Here is a 20,142-nt window from a genome sequence, read left to right on the forward strand (position 1 = left end):
ATATCTAATAGTGGTTTGCCTTAATTTAAAAGACTTTGGGGCACCCTTAGGGGTTAATTGGGTTATGTACCACCTATGACTCAGAAATGTCAGGTCTATCAAAATCAGAACTGATTTCCCCTGCTATATCAGGAGGAAATTTTTCAGTTGAAAAACTAACTTACTAACTAACTAACTAACTAACTAAAAATAGAATTAATTTTTCTAGTTAATATGTATTAATTTAATGAAATGTCTTAAGTATGATTAGATGAACACTTACTTTCTGGTGTACAATTCTCTGACTTTTGACTAACATTCATCACGTCACCAGCTCCACAATTGAGCCATAAATCAGTTCTCTTACCCCTAAATTCCCTAATGATGTCCACCCCTCCTCGGTCCTTGGCTTGCCACCACGATCTCATCTCAATACTCCTCACTTTGCTTTGTGAGCATTTTTTTATTTAAATATCAAGAAAATATCACAGCTATAACATGATGGTGCTCCAAAGTTCCAGAACACAGCGACCAGGGCTTCCTCAGACACAGGTAAGTTTCAGAACGAGCTTGCATTCATCAGCCACCACACCATCGACATCCTTTTGAAAAACGGTGTCATCGATGTGCAGGAGGCATACCGTTCTTTTGTTTATGGGTCAGTCTTGGAACATTCATTGATTCACAGTGCCCCTGCCATAATTCACGGCCCCCAGATCATCGGCTGCTGTGACTGCACTAAACCAGGGAACTGCACACACTATATCCACCCACCACTCCCCTGACAAGCTGATCCCCAAAGCTGGATCAGCTTTTATAGCCACTTATTATAACTCCAATGGCACAAAGGGAAGAGAGAGATGAGAGATTAAACTCTCCTCCCCTATCCAGCCCCCACTCTATTTTTCCTTTTCTGATCAAATGTTGCTCTACTTTTCACAAGGAAGTTTAAAAGAAAATTGCATGTCAAGTTAATGAGAGACCTACGGGAGATTTTTTTTTCCCTCCTTGTGTTTACCTTAATGATAAAATGTGCGTTAGTTTATTGACAATATGTCCTGGAAAAAAGGAAAGAATTAACATATGTTGAAAGTATATAAAATCAACCTAGTTGAGAATAAAGAAGATTATATTTACCTGGGGCTACTGAGGATTGAAATCCAGGAAAACACAGATTCAAGCAGTCTTGAGAATACACTCTAGAGTCTCACAAAATGGGGGCTGTATTTTTAGCTTTATGCTGCAATGGGGGTCAGAAATTATATCACATTTTAGTCAGGAATCATGATTGGTGATGGTAAAAGATAAGTGGTCTAGTATGGAAAGGGCGCTATTTCAATCTCCAGGTAGTTTGGTCCATAGCGGAAGAGGTCAGTAGAGGTCAACAATGTTTCACAAAACTAGTTTGGCCAAGTCCCAAGTTCATCTTGCCTGTGGCGGTGGTGGTGGTGGGCATGTCTACAGGCCAGTTTAAAGGTTCAGCTGCAGGCTACCTGAGGCCTGAGCTAATGAAATCTACGACTCCATTTTAATTGTTCTGAGCCAATGTTGCTCCATTTTAATTTCCTTCCTTGATACACATGTGTACAGAGGAAAGATATCCGCGGTGGTCACATACTCTGCAGCTACAGTAATGGACATGGAGATAGGGGCCAAGCAGCAAACGCTCCAGCAGTGCTGGGGGCCCCTCCCGATGGTGGTGGATGGCACTTTCTGTTCGGTTGTCAACCTTGTGTTGCTTTGGGTGCTTCTGACCGGGCACAGAGGAAAACTTATTTTTAAAAAGAAGAGAGGGAAGTTTTCATTTCTGCTTTGTCATTATGGATCAAAGAGATAAATTGGACTGTGTGGCTCCTGAAAGCCACCATTCACCTGCTCCATGTAATCAAGTCTTTATGGACCTGCCCTGTCTGCCGTCTCTGTCTCTTTCTCACAAACCTCTCCGCTGCATCTCATGATTGCCCACTCTTGGTCTGATGCTCTTGTCTTCCCTGTCCCCTGACCCCCAGAAGAGTAAGTTGTTAGAAGCAGATTCCTGTTTCTGCCCCCCCCCCCCCCGAGATTGTTAGTCAATAACGAGCCTAGGATTTGTATCTTATCATATGAATCCTTAGCTCTCCAGTGGAGGCCATTTACACAGAAGGTCTTGGGTGCTGGTCACTGGGGTTCAGGGAGGGCTGAGAATTTCAGCATTATCCATAAGACATGCTCCAGGGGCTTGGGTTCCAGGGACAGAGCAGAGATGAAGAGTCTTCACCCTGAGAGGCTGGAAGTCATGATTCTTACTCAGTACTTCCATTATGACTCCTCTGTTTACTGCCATGTGGCCTTGGGCACTGAAGAAGTCCAGGAATTTTAACCCTGAATGTGGCACCCTGGTATGCAGATGCTGGAACAGGCTTGGGTCTGCTATTTCTTTATCTGCACTCAGACCAGACCCACTAGAGGAAACAATCTTCCATCACCCCTAAATCTCATTATCTTTCACAAAAGAAATACTAAGGAGTCTCACACCTGGATGGACTTTGGTTACAAGATCATGTCTGTCTCTCATTGAAATTCAAAACAAAACAAAACAACAACAACAACAAAACAAACAACCACTTATAAATTAGTTTCTGTCTTCCAGGTCCATTCTTTATCTTTGATAATAATTTACTGTCTCAAATTTCTAACATTTCCCCACCCACTTTTTGCCCTTAATGAAGAAGGGTGTAGAAGCATCTGCACTGGTCATCACACTCTTGGTATTCTCCCTTGTGCACACGGATCCATTTCTGTGTCTGATCTCCTGTTAATCTGTCTATTGTCAGTTCATCCCAGGGAAATTTCAGAGGTGAGGGAAATTTTCCTTTTGCTCCCGCACACACTATTCTCCTGGGTTAGTCTCTGCCATGACAGAGTCTTTATCTTTTCTAGGTTGCAGGCTAGTGGATATGGGGGGTTTGAATGTAGGAAAGCCGGGGCAAATGCACTGTCCAGGGAGTGTCTGGACTTCTCCATCCAGGATCAGCTGAAGGCTTGGAGTCAGTTCATTGCCCTGTCTCTCATTTCTTTTGTCCCTTCCCTAGATGAAAGTGCTTCTGCATCCCAGCACAAAGCATTCCTCTTTCTGAAGAGCTCTTGTGTTACCATGAACACAGGCTGCAATATTTTTATAGGATGTTCTTTCTGCCCCTGTTTGCCGTCACCGAACCTGGCCTTCCCTGGGTAACAGTGGTCCACTTGAAGAGCCCTCGCTGCTCTGCCAGTGCAACTTATTTTTAAAATGGACATGTTTCATTCTCTTCCTCTCTCCCCGATCCTCCCTAATGGGGGAAACAGAATTGCTTTTCTTCCCCATTTTAGGCAGTGTTCTCTGTCTCTGAGTACACACCCACCACAGGAAGGAAGGAATCCAGACTTTGGGGATGATACCAGAAGATCCCAGAAATGACTATCTCCCAAATTAAGAAGTGAATTACAACTCCAACAGAGAACTCAGGGAATGGAGCCTTTGAATCACCCCTATAAAAGTCCCCTGTTCCTGAGGATGGGCAGAATCTCAGCATCTGTTACAGGAGTCCCCTGCATTTCTCCTTTTCTAGCAAAGCAATAAAACTTTTTTTTTTTCTTTTTTCTCAAAACTGTGTCCTCATTATTGGATTGGCATCTAGGACAAAGACCGGCTCATCTAGTTCAACCAGAGGCAAACTCACCCAGCCCCTAACTCTCCAGAAGTTGGCTCTCAACAAGTTCCCCAGCCACCTTGCATTCTTATAATGGAAGTGGGATTCCTTGGAGAGCCAGGCCTGTCCAAGAAATCTGGAGTGGGGGCTGCTCTCAGATTCCACCTGGGTCCCCACATTCGTTGCTGATAGCTTGGTCCTTGTCCCTGGTGCTAATCCAATAACAAGGACATGTTTTGAGGCGGTGGGGGGGTGGGGGGGGAGGAAAACAAAAGTTTATTGCTTTTGCTAGCAAGGAGAAATGCAGGGGGATCCTGTCTCAGAGGCTGTGATTTTCCCCATCAGGGGGAACAGGGGTTTTTTTAAAGAGGATGTTTGAAGTCTACATTCCAGGTGTTTTTTCAGAGTTGTAATTCACTTGTTAATTTGGAAAACAGTCTTTTAAAAGATCTTCGGATAGGAAGTGAGGGGAAAGGGAAATAAAAAAAAAAACAAGGGGGAGAAATGAATTACAGTAGATGGGGTGGAGAGAGAAGAGGGGAGGGGAGGGGAGGGGGGATAGTAGAGGATAGGAAAGGCAGCAGAATACAACAGACACGAGTATGGCAGTAGATAAAAACGTGGATGTGTAGCCGATGTGATTCCGCAATCTTTACACGGGGTAAAAATGAGAGTTCATGACCCACTTGAATCAAAGTGTGAAATATGATATGTCAAGAGCTATGTAATGTTTTGAACAACCAACAATAAAAATTAAAAAAAAAAAATCTTCGGGCACCATCTCTGAAGTCTGAATTACTTCATTCCTGTGGTGAGTGTGTGCTCCAGGACAGATATCTCTGCCTAGGATGGGGAAGAAAGGTAATCCTGCCTCCCCAGAGAAATAGGGAGGAGGAAGGGAGAGGAAGAGAAAGAAACACGTGGTTTTAAAAATAAGAACAGCAAGGGCCTTATTCAAAGCATGAAGTGGACCACTTTATGCCACTCTCTCCTCCTCATCTTCCCTGGATTCCTCCTCTTCTCCCATGAGGAAAACCTGGCACAAACACTCTCATCCCTCACTTCTAGTTGTCCCTGGGCCCTTCAGTGACTGTAGACAACCTTGAGCTCAGGTTCCCTAAACTGTAGTGACCTTAGGCGTCCCCACTCCAGAGTCCTGCCTTGGACCTCCTGGGGAGCATGTCCTCTGAACAGCACAGGCAGGCTCCCTGGGTCACACAACCTGTTCTCTTATCCTACTGCCCCCACCCGAGTCACCTTAGACACATTCACTCTCCAAACCCACTGGAATCATTTTCAGGAGAACAGAGCAGAAGATCTCACGTGGTGAGACTTGGGAAGGTCACTTAAACTCTTGGTGCTCAGTTTTCTGTCTCTAAAATGAGGATGGTAAAGCCTCACAGACACTTTTGTGCAGTGACATGAAGCCTGTGGAGTGCCTGGGGCATCATCAGAACTCAGGGGTGGAGCTGTTAGATGTTCCCGCCCTTCCACCCACGGCTCACCCAGATCTCCACAGCCAGGGCCTCTTGCTTGGGGCCAGCTCACATGCCAACTCCAAGGGGACCCCACTGGGTGGCTTGATTGGCCACTTAGGATGAATTTGATTGAACAATTCTACGTTCTCAGGTAGCTTTAAGGATAAGACTCACAGAGTCTTTCTGATGATTTGGTAGGAATATGGGCATGATATGTGCTTGTTAAACAAAAATTACAGGAGGCCATTGTTTTGGACTAAGTGACTGTCTCAGGTTCCAACAGTTCAGGCTAAAATAAAAAAATGAAGTCATTTGGCTTAAGTTTCTCACCAAGATGAATCTATCGTTTTTCATCTGCCTTGATTAGAGAGGGAGAAGTTAAATTTCCCAAACAGGCCAGTTTCAATATGCATGATAATGAAGTTCTCTCTGCCTTAATCCTTACACAAAAGGAGGGACCTAAAATAACCTGATGTTAACTCATCAGCCATCTTCCTTTTGTTCTGTCTCTCTATCCCCTCTTTACAAGGAAAGTAACTTTGACATGACTAATCTACTTTTTGTCTTCATTGCTGATTTCTTTAGCTTTTCTCTGTCTATAAAATCAACCTCTTCTGTTCCGCCCATCAGAACACTTATTTTATTTTATGGTGTAAAATGTTCTCTGTTTCTAGGAAAATAAAAAGAAACAGTGAAAATCTTTAAACTAAAGTGCTGCAATTTTGTTCTCTGACAGGCTTAACTTTCAAACTTCCTGTGAAAATAAAGTTCGCATTACCTCTGTCAGTGACTTATTTTTCTTCTTTTTAAATGATGTTTTTTCACCCGATTATGTCAGATGACCAACTTCCTAAGGGCCTCTTTTGTGAATACCTCTCATGCTTTTTCCATTCATTCTGCTGGGTCCAGAAACACGCCATGACTTGAAATCCAGACCGAGATTCCTGGCAGCCTCTTCCTGCAGGGGGCGCCACTGGGCTGGCTGCAATGAGGATGCTGCTCATCCTATGGCCCTGTACCCAGGGAGGGAATGTTTTCTAGTCTTTCAATGGGTATGCTAGGAATGCATGAGCAAAGATGGTCATTTGTAGAAAGACAGAGGCTCATTTTTTCATCCATGTCATTCTGGGTTGGGTATTGGTTATAGTATAGAGAAAAATTTAATCTTCAAAACAAAAACAAAACCAAAACCAATTCCGGGCCCCGCAAAGAAAACCAAACTCAAAAACTCCACAACACACCCTAATTAGGCACATGGGGCAATCTGGATGATGTGGAAATTGAAGGCATAATCGTAACAGTGGTCCACTTTATGCTTTGAATTTAGCCCTTGCTGCTCTGCTACTGTGACTTATTTTTAAAACAAACATGTTTCTTTCTCTTCCTATATTCCTACTCCTCCATAATATCTCTCCCTCTCTAATTTCTGGAGAAACAGGATTACCTTTCTTCCCCATCCTAGGCAGAGTTAACTGTTCTTGAATACACACTTAACACAAAGTATTTTGGACTTCAGGGATGGTACTAGAAGATTTAAAAATATGACTGTCTTCCAAATTAACGAGTGAATTACAACTCTGGACAGAGAACCCCTAGAACTAGTCTTCAAATAACCTCTTTTTAAAAAAACCCTGTTCCCACTGGTGGGGAGAATCAAAGCCTCTGGGTTAGGAGTCATCTGTGTTTCTTCTTTGCTCGTAAAGCAGTAAAACTTATTTTTCTTCAAACTGTGTCCTCATTATTTGACTGGCTTTGGGGACAAGAACTAAGCTTTCAGTAACATAATAAACATGATGTTCACATCATTTTGCTTTCCAAAAAAACTGAGCCAATGCTTTGCTGTTATCTCAGTAGTGGTTTATCTGCTCTCCTCGTACTCTTTCTCCTCTTTCTCTTCCTCTTCCTCCTCAGATTCATAGCCTGTCTTTGCAAAATTCTAATACCTCAATAGCTGGGTTTGAAGAAACTGAGGCCCCCCAACCCTTTCTTTATTGTTGAGGAAATTCCATTTTGAGTCATGGAACTAACTGCCTGGCTTTAGCAGAGTGACCCTGGCTGAAAGCCCATGGATGTGCCACTCCATCTTCTGGAAATTTACTTTCCCAGCCTTCCTCAAAGCTAGAGGAGATTTATTTCTGGCTGATGAGCTTTAAAGTATACAACTGTGAAGGAAATATTGAGAGAAGAAATTTCTTTGCCCTTGTTAGCCTAGGTGATTGACCATGATGTGTGGAACAGTGGCAGCTATATTGGAGCTATGAGGCAAAGGATATGAAAATGACAATCCAGATATGGAGAATAGGAGCTAGGAAAATATCCTTGTGCAGCTGAGCCACCATCAGCAGCTGCCCACATCCAGACTCCTTGTTATGTAAGACACCACAATTTTCAATCTACTAGACCAGTTTTTAGGGGCTGATAGCCAGAGCATTTATGCTAATACCACCAGGTCCACCTTTTTTAAGTTAGTGTAGAACAAAGAAGGATGAAAGTATCATCCCTGAAAATATGTGTGCCACCTGAACCCAGTAACACTTAACGGGTACTTTTAGCACCATATCCATCAAATGTGTTCCTGACACCATCATACATGTTTTTAGATTCCATATTTTAAGCATTTCAGAGTCACAGTCTGGTGGCATAAGGGATGTGTAGAACAGATAAGAGTGAGAACGTGCTGTGAGGAAATACTGGGATCTATGCTCTCCTGGCGTTCTTTAGAATGACACCAAGGGTGGACCATACTCCAAATATGGGCTTCACAGAAACTTTCCATCACATACACTTTTCCAGAATATTGCCACCTGCCATCAAGTGGTCAAATGTATATGTCCTTCCATTGCTCCACACAGGCATTGGGGACTGCTTCAACCAAAAGTCTATGGTGAGCTGGGCATAGTGGCCCTTGCCTGTTATCCCAGTGACTTGTGGCAGGAAAATTGCAAGTTTGAGACCAGACTCAGTAACTTAGCAGGGCCATCAACAACTTAGTAAGACACTGCCTCAAAAATAATAAATGTGGCTCAGTGGTTAAATGCTGCTAGATTCAATCCTCATTATAAAAAAAAGTCTATGATGAAATTGACAATTGAATTTTAGTTTAGTCATAAAGTGGGTATGTACTTCTAGTTTGTTCTTTTCAGATTCCAGCCCTAGGGATCCAGTTACCATTCCACAAGGAAATGCAAAGCACTGTCAGGGAGGTTCACATTGAGTGGAACAGAAGCCCTGGGTCCCAGCCTCAGGTGAGTTAACTGCATCTCCCCGAGTAAAGCTTCAGGGAGCAGAGAGGAGCCATCCCACTGCACCCTGTCCAAACCAGAGGTTCCTGTGTTGTTTTAAGCCAGTATGATTTAGGTGGTTTGTTAACACAGTAGAAATAATGGAAAGATGATTTTCTACCTTCATTTGATGGCAAAACTTGCATTTTAAGACCGAGAGTGAACTTTAACCATTAAGATAAATCTATGTTTGTGTGTGTGTGTGTGTGTGTGTGTGTGTGTGTGTGTTTAAATGCTTCCTACTGCAATAGCAATCCTTCTCCTGGGATGTAGAATGGAAAGAAAATCACATGGAATTAGGCCAATCAGCAGTTGACAGGTGTCCCAGAGAGCAGGCAGATGCTCTGGCAAGAAGGACCAGGAGTGTGCACTGCTCTGTTTGATGCATTGTGCAGATAAAAGGAGTTGGACAGAATAATCGAGGTAGAGGACCCCCAGGGTCTCTGCCGTCTGTTCCCTCTTCAGTCTGATTCCTCAACCTATGCCATCTGGACCTCTACACTCCAAACACACTAGCCGCCCTCATGGTCCCCCCACCAAGTGCCCCTTTCTGTCTGGTCTTTGGCCATCATTCTCAGGATCATTCTCAGGATCTATGTCCCTTGACATGAGAGACACCTTTAACATCATGAGAGATGTCCCTTCCTTAAGGAAAGGACACCTAAGCTGACTGGGCTACCTTTTTTTCTCTGTGCTTGCAAAGTCCCATGTCTCCCTCACAGGGCTGTCTAGCTGGGCCTACAACTTCTTTGAGGACACAGCTAGAGGAATACCCAGTGTAGGGCTGTAGAGGCTGGGGCACCATTGACTAGCCATATTGGTTGTATAGGTTGGTTGGGGCAATGGGCACAGGCCAAGGGTCAGCTCTACCTGCTTGTGAGGGGTCTGGGGCTATTCCTGACAGGACCCCGGAGATGGGGTCTGCAGCATGTTCTATTGGGAAGTCAGGATGCTGTTCCCTAAATGCTGTGTCATTCTGAGTCTATGTGACAGCAGTGGGCTCTTCCCTTTCTTGGGGGTGAGTTCCTCTTCCAGGCTGCTCCTCCATAGATGCCCATAGAGGACACCTGGGGTGGAGCTCTAGGAAGAAGGCTGCTGGAGAAAATTCCTTTTTGGCTGAGTATCTGCCTGCAGCACTAAGATGAAGCTGCCACTTCTCAAGGGTATAGATTAAGTCGGGCTCTGACAGGCCACTTTTATTTCCACAAAGCTTAAATATAAGCAATGATGTCCCCCGATCAATCTTCACATCAATTTCAAGCCAGAAATGTGCTGTGAGAGTGTCTCCTTTCAGGTCAGGTCAGCTGCTGTGGGAATGAGCCGTTCTGAAACAAGATGTAAGATGCTGAAGGTTTACTGTGATGGATGTTTCCTGGGAGGTGGGGATTTCTTTATAATAGAAATCTTTAAATTTATTTCTAAAGCTGCTGGATTTCCAGGATGAATTATACAGGGAAGTTCTCATGCTAGTCAAGTATTTGCCAGTTTCTTTTCAAGGGACCCCAAACTTTTCCTGACAATGAGATGAGACAGCATGTATACACACATGGACACACATACATGTACAGATGAAGTAGACACATGCATGGGCATGCATACATTGATGTTTGCATAATATATGGACACATGCACACAGACACCAACAGGCATACACACACACACTCCATGTGAGTATATTCATTCACTTTTACTTATTGAGTGCCTTCTGTTACCGGTTAGGGCCCCTGATAAGTGGACTCTGACATGTAGGCATCTCCTAAGCAGTGCACTAGGGGTCCATATCCATGGAAAGGGGGAGATGCACACAGAACTGTGATGTAGGACTAGAGATGGTGCTCTGGAACTGGAATAATCCCTTGGAGTTTTCCTGAGTTGTGTCTAAATGGCCAGGTCTTTATATTCCCTCTCAATGAATCTTTGGGTGTATGACCTCTTGAGCAGGCCCTGACCTTGAGTGAGGCACATGCAAAAGGGTTAATAAGAATAGTGATGATGGAACCACCATATGACCCAGTTATACCCCTCCTCAAGATTTATCCTAAAGGATTAAAGTCAGCATGCTACAGTAATGCGTGCATGTCCCGGTTGATAGCCATAAAATTCATAATACCTAAGTAGTGGAACCAGCCTAGATTTCTGTCAATAACTGAAAGGATAAAGAAAATGTGGTTCGTATTCACAAAGGCATTTTATTCAGCCATAAGAAAAGGACAAAATTGCTTGGCGTGCTGGTGCATGCCTGCAATCTCAGTGGCTTGTGGGGCTGAGGCAGGAGAATCACAAGTTTAAAGCCAGCCTCAGCAACTTAGTGAGGCTCTGTCTCAAAATAAAAAGTAAAAAAAAGAGGGCTAGGGCTGTGGTTCAGCGGTGAAGTGCCCCTAGGTTCAATTTCTGGTACACACATACACACACACAAAATTATGTCATTTGTAGAAAAAAATGGATGAAACTTGAGAGTATATTAAGAGAATGTAACCAGACGTCAAAAGTCAAAGGTCCTATGTTTTCTCTCATATGTGGAAAATGGAGAGAAAAAGGAGGGGAATATCTCATGAATTTAGAATAGAGACCAGTAGAGTACAGGAAGGGGACCACAGCTGGGAGGAGAGGAGGGAAGGGGGAATTACTGGGGAGTGGAAATGATCAAATTATGTTGTGTTCATGTATGAGTATGTAGCAACAAATTCCACAATTATGTACAATTATAATGCACCAATATAAAATTTAAAAAAATCTCATGAGAAAGATTATAGTGGGAGTTGCTAATGTTTTTCTGTGGTGTGACCCTTTTTTAAAACCTAAACTCAGTACAAATAAAAAATAATAATATTGATAATAATAGCAGCATTAGTTCCTTTCCTGAACCTTTGGGTTTTGGAGTTCTCTCTAACTGCTCCTCTTTTATTTTCACTCAATTATTTGTCCCCTTTTTCTTTCAGGACATTGGTTGTTTAGCTGACAGGACAAAGAGGGTGGAAAAGGAAAAGGAAAGCTCCTCAGCTCATGGTTTGGGAAGCAGAAATAGAGAGGAGGAGGGGATAAGCCAGGGGGACAAGACGTAATCCCCAAGGGCATGCTCCCAGTGATCCATATTCTCGTCATGTCCCATATGCCTACAGTTGCCACTTTTCAAATTATTAATCCATCAAATGAATGAATCCACTGATTAGGATCATAGCTCTCATAATCCAATCATTTTGCAGGAGCTTTTGGGGACACCTCATATCCAAAGCACAGCAGGAGGTAGAGACCTTATCCATATGGGTACACTGAGAGGTGGAGAGGGATGGGGTTTGTCTTCAGATATCAGTTGGTGTTTCTGTAGCATTTCTCTCCTCTGGACTGGCCTCATCCCTTTCCCAACACTGCCAATCAAAGCCTGATCCATCAGCATGAAGTCAGATCAGTTTTGACCTCTCCCAGGAGGAGTATATACATGAGTCAAAGTCAAGCAAAAATTTAGAGATGAGTCTTCAAATAAAGAAACTTTTACTTGGAATAAACAGAGAATAGGATTGCATCTGGAAAAATACAAGCACAGGCCAGGGTGGCCTCTAGTTTGTCTGAAGAACGAAGAAAAGACTACTGCAGTTTTATTAGGACAGAGGAATCTCCACAAGTTATTTTGAAAGAAATTTCCTTGGCACTCTTGGTGCCTGTGGGAGCCAGCAGGCTCTGATGTTGAGCAGCAGTTACTACATAAAGCCCCTATTGTGGTCATGGCTGGCAGTTTCACCATCCGTTATTAAGCAAAAATAGCCTTACAAGGTAGAGCAGGCTGCTTCATTGGATTGGGCTTACGAGACAGCGCGAGTCAGGCAAGTTATTTGTGCATAAGTGGTTAACAGTTCTTGTGCTGCTTGCTGTCCTGACAGCCCATTATTGGGAAAATTGAGCTGACAGCCCTCCGTGACCTTTCCTGGCTCCAGCTGTCAGGGTTTGACATGGGTGACTCCATTCTGAATCTGACAGCTTTCACGTGCCGGAAGCCTTATTTCTGACTGTGGGATTAAAACACTTGCACCATGATAAAGATCAGGCACAAATGGAATGCAGAGTTTTTGAGGTTGCAAAAGGCTTTCTAAAACCCTGTGATACATGAACATGTGTGTGTGTGCGCACGTGTGTGTGTGTGTGTGCGCGCACACACACATACACACATGCATAAACCCTTTGATGTTACTGTCCAATACTGATTTGCTCAAGACAGTCCTTGTTGGTGCCCACCATCCTGGATGTTTGACTACGAGTCGTTGTTTTCTCTTTAAAAAATTATCTTTGTCTGAATAATAATGTTGTCACTTCTTTACCCATAGGTCATTCCAGAAGTGCTTTCAGAAGGATAGGGCTAAAGTCACTTGTCTCTGGGAGAGAACATTGAGATATGGACATAGAAATGATACCATCTTCTTCACTACTGATTCCCCGAGTATTAGAACAGTAAACAGGGCAGGCACTTAATAAATGAATAATGAGCGACTTTCTACCTTGGTCTCAGTTTGCAGATTAGTCAACTGACTAAGGCAACCATAACATTGAGCCTTTTATTTTTTCTTCTGTGGCACTTCCTACTTGTGGTGACTTTAGACAGATCCAAGGTGCAGCAAGGGTGACTCTGTCCAGGCAGAGGCTCCCTGAAACTCTGTCAGTGGGGAAATGTACAACTTCCCTCTGATATTCCTACAGCACTGAGGCCACAGGGCCAGAGGGCCCATGCTTTCTGATCTTGATGTTGATGAGGTTATCATTCTGTACCCTTAGACTAGTTCATCCCAGGCATTCATCAAATGACATATAATTAGGCCTCCCTATGCTTAATTCATGGAAAGTCTGACCCAGCCTGGAAAAGGAATCTTTCTTCATTGACTGCACAGTAACAAGCTCCATGAGATGCTGGAGAAGGTGCCAGTGGAACAGCATCTCAGAAAAATATATGCACTGAGCGGGGTTTCCATCTTGCAAAAGTATTCCCTTGCAGCCTTCCATGGGTCTCCAGGGCTCTGTGCCTGTGGATTCAAGCCTCGATTTAATTCTCTGACAGTCACCAAAGCCCCTAACCTAAAACCAAGAGCCCATATTTCAAATGTGGGCTTTCTTATGAAAAATGCAAATGTCTATGAACGGTGTTGATGTTGATGAATATACTGAATAAAAGAAGATGCATTTTTTGTCCCTGTGTCACATAAAAGTAACTTACTATTCTAGATACTTGCTTCGGGTGGGAGAGTGGGGTTGAGAGACAACTGTGAGGAGCAATGAGGCCTTTGGGGATCCAGGACCACAGGAAGCTGTGAGAAGGAGGGGCAGTGCCTCTGCTCAATAAAACCTTGGCTCAGTGTGTCCTTTGGTGGTTTAAGGTCTTGTCTTTCCTTTGGGGACCCCCAGAGTCAGTTCAGACACTATGTGATGTGTATCTGCCCTAACCAAGGTGATGAACTGTGGGTGGGGTTGGGGCCAGGCTCCATGTCCATTTTTGGTGTCAGCGAGACTAAGAGCACATGACCACATGTCCCTGTCCGTGCAGGGCAGAAGTGTCCCTGTTCCTTCGGTGTTCATAGATGCAACCTATAGGGACCCTGCAGGGAGTGGGACAGGCAGAGAATTCCAGATCCCTCCTCTTAGCAACCCAAGAGACTCTAGTGATAGCTTGGATATTGAATATCCCCCAAAGACACATGTGTTAAAGGCTCGGTCCTCAGCCCACAGCCCTATTGGGAGGTGTGGCCTAGTGGGAGGAAGTTAGGACATTGGGGGCATGCTCAGGAAGGGGATGATGGGACCCCTCCCTCCCCTTCCTCTTTCTCTTTTGCTTCCTGGATACCATGAAGTGATCAGAACTCTTCCATCCTGTGTTCCTGCCATAAGGTACTGTGCCAACACAGGCCCCAAGTAAAACCATGAGCCAAAATAAATCTTTCCTCCCTAAAATTTTATCATCTCAGGTATCTTGTCACAACAGAAAACTGACTCACACAATCTTCTGTTTTGTTAGAGTGGACATCCATGCAAGAGCTCACTGGAAGGAATGCTCTCCCACCCCTCCTTGAAAAACCACCTGCCACCATCTGGAAACGCAGGAATTCCAGGATTTCAGTGGCCATGTTTCATACACAAAATATGTTTTGAAATTATGTGTAAAATAAGTTTGTTGGACTGGTGTTTGGCGTGGCAAATATTATCACGTTGGGATTTCTTTTGACTGGCAAGGAAAATGGGTGTCCCCAAGTGGAGCCAGGCCCCCCCCCCCACGGTTATGGCTGAGGGATGGTTTATCCGCCTCAAAGGGTAGGACAGAACAAGTATGTTTTAATTTTTCAGGGACAACTTTGATCCCTTATACCTTCCTTCCTTCCAACATTTTATTTTTTTAAAAAATAAGCAAATATTCAGAGAAGTTGGCAAATGAAGCTTCCAGGTGCTGGGGTAGTTCCTTTGACCCCTCCTGATCCATCCCCATTCCCCTACTGTTCAGAGGTGGGCTGAGAACACAGCACCATTTTCTGGTTACTTGGAGACCGACCTCTGTGTCTTCCTTCCCTTTCTCTTCAGCCCCGGGGAACTGAGGGGAGGTGTGGGTCCAGCTTCCTTCACACTTCTGGGTTAAGAGGCCCAGGAGGAACTAGAAAGGAGTGAGCAGCTTTGGAGGTAGCCTGGGATGTTTTTCCTCTTGGAGTCACTTGGCAGAGCCTCGTCCACTTGGTGTGTGTAGTCCTGGGGCAGAAGTCCAGGAATGAAGCACATGGTCCAGTGCTCAGAGTTATTGTGGGTATGGGTGTTCAATATTCCCAGCCTTTCCCTGGGCCCTGCCCTTCCTGCATTCTGGTCACCCTGCCTCCATGCCAGATAAGCATTTAGGGTGTGGCTCATTCTGTGCAGAAGTAAGTCTGGTGATACCTCCACCTTCATGTGTTGGAATGCCTCAGATTCACCTGTGGGAGACTGCTGATTTGGAGGTCAAGGGTACCAGGAATGGTCAGTTCATTGGCCTTTCATATCCTGTGGGTCCTACATCCTGAGGATTTAACAAACCTTGGATAGAAAAAAAGTTAAAAGAAAAAATTTGTCTGTACTGAACATGTACAGACTGTTTTATTTTTTGCTATAATTCCCTAAACAATATAGCATAACAACTACTTGCATGGCATTTACATTATATTAAGTCATTTAGAGATATTTTAAGTAATTTAGAGATAATTTAAAGAATGTAGGATAATGTGTGCAGATATACTCAAATACTATGAAGTTTTAAATAAGGGATTTAAGCATCCATGGGTTTTGGTGTCCAAGTGGGATCCTGGAATCAACCTCTTGAAGATAGCAAGAGATGAATATAGATGTTGAAAGATAGTGTATTAGAAATGTGCCGCAGTCTGGCTGGGCACAAATAACAAGGAGGTCACGAGCCACTTGTAGATTCAAGCAGGAACAAACTTTTTTCTAGAATCCACGCAAACTCAGTGAGAACTCAAAAGTAGCGGGTACCCGAGGCAGCAGGAGCTGCCCCTTCTGGCAAAATGCCAGGTACCATCTTGACCTGGCCGTGGCTCTCAACATCTGAAGACTACCATTGTGTGCTCGAATAGCATCAACATCATATCTAGCCAAATCACCAGGCTCTGGAGCTTGTACATCAATGTTTCCAATATCATCTCTACCAAGGAAAGATCTCTCCTTAGGTGATTGACTAGAAAACAGAGCATCATACAGGGCAGACTGTCCACTTTTATTGGCAAAAGATTACACAACCTCCTTTAAAATATCTTGCTTGCCACGACTTAAGTTCAGCAACATGTGCCCTGATTGGCTGAGACGATCATGGGCCATTATTTCCAGTAAATTCTGTCCAGTTTCTCCTTTTATTAATTTAATCTTTGGTCTCAGGACCTGAAATGCTATGAGATAGCACAATGCAGCCAGCTCAGAGAGAGCTCGCCATTGTACATCACTATGCTGACCCATCTTCAAAAGCAGAGAAGCAGCATGCACGTAGAAATGTCCTTTCATTTCTAAGAAAGTAACTGACAGTTCATCATTTCCACCTACAGAGGATTTCATAGAACTGAAGAGCACTATCAAAACTTTCCAGTAATTCTCTACTTTCTTGAAAATCTCTGGTGGAAAGTCTAAGTAGCATAAGGTTAGCATAAGCCAGAAATAAGTCTTTATTGGTCGCTTGCCAGTCATTTTTATCAGATTCCAAACACTGTAAAGACTCCAGATATTCCGTAAGGGTCTGCACAAGACACAAATTCCAGTCTAAACTTGAATGCAAAGCTATGTTCCTCTCTGCCTCATGACAGTAAGGCCATAGCGTCCTTCAATCTTATTTGATCGGTACAGCTCCACTAGTCGTATATTCACATGGACCTCATCAGGTCTTGTATAAAGTTCTAACTGAATCAAGTCAAAAAGTTTATTCCATCCATCTTCACCTTTACAATCTAACAGCTGTTCCTTTAACTTATAAATTGCAGGACATTCTGGGAAAAGTTTAGCTGCTCTTTCAACCCAATATTTTGCTCTTCCATCAGTAACATCATTTTTACAAAGTAATTCTGCAATCTTCAACACAAGATCTTTCTGTGTTGGCCACACTGAACGCTTATCACATTCAACAGCTTTGTCTGTGTTTTCTTCAGCTTCATAGAGAAGACCCAAAAATCTGTGAGATTTGGGATCCCTCTCTTGCACATTAATATGGGCAGATATGTATTTTTTAGCAAGATCATATTCTTTAGCTTCATAGTACAGCTTCGCAAAATAGAATCCTTTCTTTGACTTCTCTCGTGGCGACCGGGCGGAATCCTGCACGGAGGCGACATACCGCTCCAGGTGGGCCTTGCTGCGCCTCCGGAAGGTAGACCCTAGGCCCCGCAGCAGTCGCTGTCTCCGGGAGAAATGCAATTCATTTTTAATACAAATAATTCATCCTCTGTAATATTCATTCTTATGTCTTATAGTTAGTTGCCCTTAAACAGGAAGTAGATTTGATCATAATTTAAGGGCTTGTCTGGATTATAGTTTAAGGATTTAGGAGTACTTCTCAAGGGCAGGTGCATACACTGTCTGTCCCAACCTCACCTGGAAGGTGCTAGATGTTCTTAGCAGGGAAAGAGGAACAATGTACCAACAAGGATATGAAGAGCTTCCATAGGGAGGTCCTGGGATGCTGAGCATCCCCTGTTATCTTCCCAGGTCAAGGGAGATGGTACTACTGAACCTTGAGTTTTTAATGAGTACCTTCTGAATGCTCTCTGGCCTGGGCCTGTCCTTTGTGAGCCACTTTGTCATGAAGGGGCACAACAATGGGCACCAGCATGGGCACAGGGGAAGTGATTACTCATGTTAAATTCTGAGGGCAGGGGGGATACACGTATGCAGGGTGACAGGCTGGCCATAAGCAACCTCTGTGTTTGACTCTGACCCAAAGGGGCCTTTGTATATAGTAAACTACAGATTAACTTGGTGTGCAAGAAGGTTTAACATAACCTAAAACTATGTTAGCTAAGCAACAGAGTCTCAGCCAAAACCAGCAGCCAACCCCTCAGCCAGTTCCAGATTGAAGGCTGCTACGTTATGCCCAAATAAGGCAAATGGCAGACTTCACCAACTGATTGATTCTGTATGCTACTTCCTGTCTCTCTGGTTATAAAAGCAGCTCACCCTCGGTTGCCAGCGGGTAAGGCATTAGGAATCATCTTTGGTCTGGAGTTCTGGCTTGTTATAGAATCTTTTTCTTTTTCCCTCCAGTAAACTGGTCTTATTTTTAAAAAACATAAGTCTTAAGTGTGCTCCAAAGGTCCAGGGGTCAAAGGCCGGGCTTCTCACACAGCACTATTGGGAGGTGGTGGAACCTCCCGAGTGGGATGCTCTTGTGTCATTAGGTTTTTGACAAAGATAGTGCCCCCTCCTCATGCTCTTTGATCCTTGGCTCATGATGAGAAGAATAGTTTTGTTTTTCTGTACGTTCCCACCATGATGGGCTGTCTCACCAGAGTCTTAAAGTAATATGGCCAACCGATCATGGACTGAAACCTCCAAAAACATGAGCCAACATAACCTTTTCTCTTTCTGAGCTGATTATCTCAGGCATTTTGTTGGGGAGACAGAAAGTTAACACAACAGAGTAAAGACTCCCACTACTTCTCACCACTAAAGGTAGACCCTTGGTCAATTTTTACAAATTTTGATTTCAAAAGTCTGGGGCTAAAGTAATAAGGGAAGTCAGGGCAAGAGGGACTTTAGATCCTATTTGGCTCTTCAGTTCATTTCTCTTCTTGTGTCTAAAACTACACACACACACACACACACACACACACACACACACACACACACACACATATACACGCTACTTTGACTCAACAAAAGAAACCAGACCAAAGGCTTCTGATGGGGTGAGAGACAGGGATATTTCATCTTTGGTACTTTTGAGGGAAGCGAAAATAAAAAGGAGCCAGATCCGGAGGGAGACTTTCATCCTGTGAATACCACAGGAAAATGAAGCTGCTCTCATTGTGCCCTAGTCAACTTTCCATCACTGTGAACAAAATATGTGACCAGAACAACTTAGAGGGGGGAAGATTATTTGGGGCTCATGATTTCAGAGGTTCAGTCCATCGTTGGCTGACTCCATCTCTCAGGGCTTGAGAAAGGGAGAATGTCATGGTGGAAGGTTGTGGTGGAGGGAATTTGCTTCACTCATGGAGGCCAGGAATGAGAGAGAGAGAGAGAGAGAGAGAGAGAGAGAGAGAGAGAGAGAGAGAGAGAGAGAGAGAGAGAGAGAGAAGCTAGGAGCTGCATGAAAGATGAACCCTTCCAGTGCATGTACCCAGTGACCCACGTCCTCCAGCCATGCCCCACCTGCTACAGGTATCACCCAGTCAGTTCACTCAAATGAGGATGGACTGATTAGGTTACAGCTCTCACAATTCAACTGTTTTTAGTCAGTTTTTTTCGCTGCTGTGACTAAAGGATCTGAATAGAAATATACAGGAGGAAGAGTTCATTTGAGGGCTCAAGGTTTCAGAGGTCTTAGTCCCTAGAAGGCCGGCCCCACTCCTCAGGGCTCAGGTGAGGCAGAACATCATGGCAGACTGTGTGGTAGAGGGAAGCAGTTCACATCATGGTGTTCCAGAAGCAGAGAGAGAGACTCCACTCTCCAGATACAAACATAAACACCAAAGCCACGCCCTAATTCCCACCTCCTCCAGCCACACCCTACCACTTCTGTTACCACTCAGTTCATCCCTATCAGGGGATTAAATCCCTGCTTGGGTTAAGACTCTCACAACCCAGTCATTTCTCCTCGGAGGAGCCTTCTTGCATTGTCTCACATGTGAGCTTTTGGGGGACGCCTCACATCCAAACCATAACACCAACCACTTCACCTCTGAATATTCCTGCCTTAATACAGGAGTTTTGGGGGCACATCTCATATCCAAACTGTAACATCTTGTTCCCTGGAACAAATTCTCTAGTTGCTGTGCCCAAATATAAAAAGGGATGGATGTGGGGGTGAAATCAGGCTTAAGATGGCAACTTCCCTGCTCCTCAAAATTCTTGATACCTGACCTCAAATGACTTTTTGAGCCCAGTAGAACCAAAGTCCATGGCTAGCAAGACCTGGACAATGAGAACAAGACCTTCTGGACCTTGTTGAGAAGCAAGGGGTTATCTCAATGGTTGCACAATCCATGAGCTTCACGTGGATTCAGTACTGGGTGTGGACTAATTCAC

General features: G+C 44.0%; 1 pseudogene; it reads right to left on the minus strand.

Annotated features, from left to right (window-relative positions):
- Positions 1 to 11,936: 11,936 nt before the first annotated feature.
- LOC144377679 (ranBP2-like and GRIP domain-containing protein 4 pseudogene) lies at positions 11,937 to 17,304 on the minus strand (annotated as a pseudogene).
- Between the last annotated feature and the right edge of the window lie 2,838 nt (positions 17,305 to 20,142).

This window comes from Ictidomys tridecemlineatus, chromosome 5 (assembly GCF_052094955.1).
Source record: "Ictidomys tridecemlineatus isolate mIctTri1 chromosome 5, mIctTri1.hap1, whole genome shotgun sequence".
NCBI lineage: Eukaryota > Metazoa > Chordata > Mammalia > Rodentia > Sciuridae > Ictidomys > Ictidomys tridecemlineatus.